The sequence below is a fragment of the Leuciscus leuciscus genome (genome assembly GCF_965113295.1).
Source record: "Leuciscus leuciscus genome assembly, chromosome: 4".
Classification (NCBI taxonomy): Eukaryota; Metazoa; Chordata; class Actinopteri; order Cypriniformes; family Leuciscidae; genus Leuciscus; species Leuciscus leuciscus.
In genome coordinates, this window is record NC_138728.1 from 1809676 (window position 1) to 1814675 (window position 5000).

At 46.1% G+C, this 5000-nt stretch overlaps 1 protein-coding gene across 2 annotated transcripts in view; it reads right to left on the reverse strand.

Moving 5' to 3' along the window:
- LOC309496737 (uncharacterized protein) overlaps positions 1–5000 on the reverse strand; it is a 103672-nt gene that overhangs the window by 47538 nt on the left and 51134 nt on the right. The window contains exons 1-2 of one of the 2 annotated variants that reach the window (XR_014205197.1): positions 322–400; positions 1–29 (exon numbers count right to left, since the gene is read on the reverse strand). The exon at positions 1–29 is cut by the window's left edge and continues 49 nt beyond it. The gene's annotated coding sequence lies outside the window, so the exon portion shown is untranslated. Of the gene's footprint in view, positions 30–321; positions 401–5000 lie in introns of those variants that run through there. The other variant, XM_082166877.1, reaches the window with a different exon arrangement.

The following is a 5000-nucleotide window of genomic DNA, read 5'->3' on the forward strand; positions in this document are numbered from 1 at the left end:
GGGATTGTGGGTCAGAGACAGCTGGAGGCCTGTGTCATGAGGAAACACACACACACACACACACACACACACACACACGTTATCTCACTCACATTATTCAACACCTAACAAACGGACACATGGCTGGAGGTTATGAAGAACAGAATCACTTAACAGAGGGAAGTAGAGCAATGTCACGCCACCCTTCTGTTTACTCACTGTCAACATGCGGTTCTCCACAATAGAGCGATACAAGCAGACGCACAAACACACACACACACACACACGACACACACACGACAGGACGAACAGGAGATGCTGAGACCACGGTTCCAGACTTACTGTAGCAGAAGTTCTTCATGAATATTGAACACTAACAGTGGTTTGTTGAAACCGCGACTCACACACGTTCCTCTTCGGGAACAACTTTTTGCCTTAAAGGATTGTGGGAGTTTAGTTCACAGCACAGAATGATGTAATACACACTCAAGACTCGCGTCTCAGTAACAGCGTCTCAGAAACTCCTGGGGAAAGTTGCAGAAACATTGTTTAGATACATTTTGGTTACACTTTATTTTACAGTGTCATGTTACATGTACTTACTATAGTAAATTATGCATAATTACATGCAACTAACATGCTAATCCTACCCTAACCCTATAGTAAGCACATGTTGTTAATTAATATTACACAGTACTTAAATATATAATTACAGTGTAACAATGAAACCTTAAAATATAGTGTAACCCTTTATTTGAAGGTGTCATTGTTACAGTGTAACTATATATTTAAGTACTGAGTAATACAACATGTACTTACTATAGGGTTAGGGTAGGATTAGGGTTTGGTTGAGGGTTAGTTGCATGTAATTATGCATAATTTACTGTTATTACTATGGTAACAAAATGTAACATGACACTGTAAAATAAAGTGTTACCTTAATTTTTTGATGTGATATATATTGATATGGTGGCACTTTAGTGTACCGTCCTGTTCCCCACGTACACACTATATACTTATTATAGCAATTACAATAACTGGGTTATAAATGGGTTATATAGACTAAATCTGAATCTGTACCGGCTTCATCTAACCGTAACCCATGTAGTTACCTCACATTACCAGTATTTTCTTCATATATATATATATATATATATTTGGTTGCAATTTATTTGACTGTATGTGCACTTACATGTACTTACCTAAGAAAATACTGGTAAAATTATTATATATATATATATATATATGATTGCAGTAATAAAAATAATAAATAAGTAATAAAATTATATATATATATAAAATTAAAAATGAATAAATGAATAATTTTATTCAGTGAGGATGCATTAAATTGACAGTTAATAGACTGTAAATATTTGACATTGTTACAAAAATAATATTTCAAATAAATTTTCTTTTAAACTTTTTATTCTTAAAATAATTCTGAAAAAAGAGTGAAATCTAACATTTCCCGTATCTAATAAAACACAACTGTTTTCAACACTGATAATAATCATAAATGTTTCTTGAGCATCAAATCATCATAATAGAATGATTTCTGAAGGATCATGTGACACTGAAGACTGGAGTAATGATGCTGAAAATTCACATTAAGAATTTTACTAACACTTTACTTGAAGATTGTATGTTATAATGCATTACAGCTTTTCATAAATAATTGTAATGAAAGTTAAAATGCAGTATAATATTAGCAGATTCCTTACATCTGAAATAGGCTGTTTTAATGCATTATGCTTTATAATGATGCGTTCAATGAATTATGAAGTATTATAATGTATTATAACCGTGGTTACAATTATTCATCAGATCATAAGATGCATAATTAATGCATTAAAATACTTTTATAATGCATTATATATAAAGGCTTAAAGTGTGAGCAGAATTTTTTTCTATCATTTTGACGCGTGTAAACTTGAGGTTCGGCACAAAAATGACACGCTTCCCCTTTAAAACAATTCAGTGAGAAACAACACAACTCTATTCATCCTGAGTAATACACTTGTATTATTTGGAGGCATTTACTGGTGTGTTAATGTTATAAAGTCTGAATGGGGATTTCACAGCAATGTGTGTGTGTCTCAGTGAATGTGTGTGTCTCTGTGTGTCTCTCAGTGAATGTGTGTGTCTCAGTGAATGTGTATCAAGTCAAGTCAAGTTTATTTGTATAGCGCTTTTCACAATACAGATTGTATCAAAGCAGCTTCACAGTATTAAATTAAAATAATACAACAAAGTTTGTTTCAAGAGGAATTTATTGATTGATCAAATTAAATTAAATATCCCCAACTGAGCAAGCCAAAGGCAACAGTGGCAAGGAACCGAAAAACTCCATCAGGTGACCTAAAAACCCTTGGGAGAACCCAGGCTCAGTCGGGGGCCAGTTCTCCTCTGGCATTTATGAGCTAGAGGCCGGATTGTAATTTGAACAGTAAGATTATATGAGTGTGTATTGATGCTCTTTCTCTCGGTCGATCGATGGCTGTCCGCACTGTTTACTGACACTAAAAGCAGGAATCAAGCGGCACTTGAACACATCAGACACTCGCACACACACTGATGGACCCCAGACACACACTGATGTACCCCAGACACACACACTGATGGACCCCAGACACACAATGACGGACCCCAGACACACACTGATGGACCCCAGACACACACACTGATGGACCCCAGACACACAATGACGGACCCCAGACACACACTGATGGACCCCAGACACACACACTGACGGACCCCAGACACACACTGACGGACTCCAGACACACACTGATGGACCCCAGACACACACACTGACGGACCCCAGACACACACTGATGGACCCCAGACACACACTGATGGACCCCAGACACACACACTGACGGACCCCAGACACACACTGACGGACCCCAGACACACACACTGATGGACCCCAGACACACACTGACGGACTCCAGACACACACTGACGGACTCCAGACACACACTGATGGACCCCAGACACACACACTGACGGACCCCAGACACACACTGATGGACCCCAGACACACACTGACGGACTCCAGACACACACTGACGGACTCCAGACACACACACACACACACACACACTGACGGACCCCAGACACACACACTGATGGACCCCAGACACACACTGACGGACTCCAGACACACACTGACGGACTCCAGACACACACTGATGGACCCCAGACACACACACTGACGGACCCCAGACACACACTGATGGACCCCAGACACACACTGATGGACCCCAGACACACACTGATGGACCCCAGACACACACTGATGGACCCCAGACACACACTGACGGACCCCAGACACACACTGATGGACCCCAGACACACACTGACGGACCCCAGACACACACTGATGGACCCCAGACACACACTGATGGACCCCAGACACACACACTGACGGACCCCAGACACACACTGACGGACCCCAGACACACACTGATGGACCCCAGACACACACACTGACGGACCCCAGACACACACTGATGGACCCCAGACACACACACACACACACACACACACACACTGACGGACCCCAGACACACACTGACGGACCCCAGACACACACTGATGGACCCCAGACACACACACTGACGGACCCCAGACACACACTGACGGACCCCAGACACACACTGATGGACCCCAGACACACACACTGACGGACCCCAGACACACACTGACGGACCCCAGACACACACACACACACACACACACACACTGACGGACCCCAGACACACACTGACGGACCCCAGACACACACACTGATGGACCCCAGACACACACTGACGGACTCCAGACACACACTGATGGACCCCAGACACACACTGATGGACCCCAGACACACACTGATGGACCCCAGACACACACACTGACGGACCCCAGACACACACACTGATGGACCCCAGACACACACTGATGGACCCCAGACACACACACTGACGGACCCCAGACACACACTGACGGACCCCAGACACACACTGATGGACCCCAGACACACACTGATGGACCCCAGACACACACTGATGGACCCCAGACAAACACTGATGGACCCCAGACACACACTGACGGACCCCAGACAAACACTGATGGACCCCAGACACACACACTGATGGACCCCAGACACACACACTGACGGACTCCAGACACACACTGATGGACCCCAGACACACACACTGACGGACCCCAGACACACACTGATGGACCCCAGACACACACTGACGGACCCCAGACACACACTGACGGACCCCAGACGACACACACTGAAGGACCCCAGACACACACTGATGGACCCCAGACACACACTGACGGACCCCAGACACACACTGACGGACCCCAGACGGCACACACTGACGGACCCCAGACACACACACTGACGGACCCCAGACACACACTGATGGACCCCAGACACACACTAATGGACCCCAGACACACACTGACGGACCCCAGACACACACTGACGGACCCCAGACACACACTGACGGACCCCAGACACACACACTGATGGACCCCAGACACACATTGACGGACCCCAGACACACACTGACGGACCCCAGACACACATTGACGGACCCCAGACACACACTGACGGACCCCAGACACACACTGATGGACCCCAGACACACACTGACGGACCCCTGACGGACCCCAGACACACACTGACGGACCCCAGACACACACTGACGGACCCCAGACCCCAGACACACACTGATGGACCCCAGACACACACTGACGGACCCCAGACACACACTGACGGACCCCAGACACACACTGACGGACCCCAGACACACACTGATGGACCCCAGACACACACACTGACGGACCCCAGACACACACTGACGGACCCCAGACACACACACACACACACACACACTGACGGACCCCAGACACACACTGACGGACCCCAGACACACACACTGATGGACCCCAGACACACACTGACGGACTCCAGACACACACTGATGGACCCCAGACACACACACTGACGGACCCCA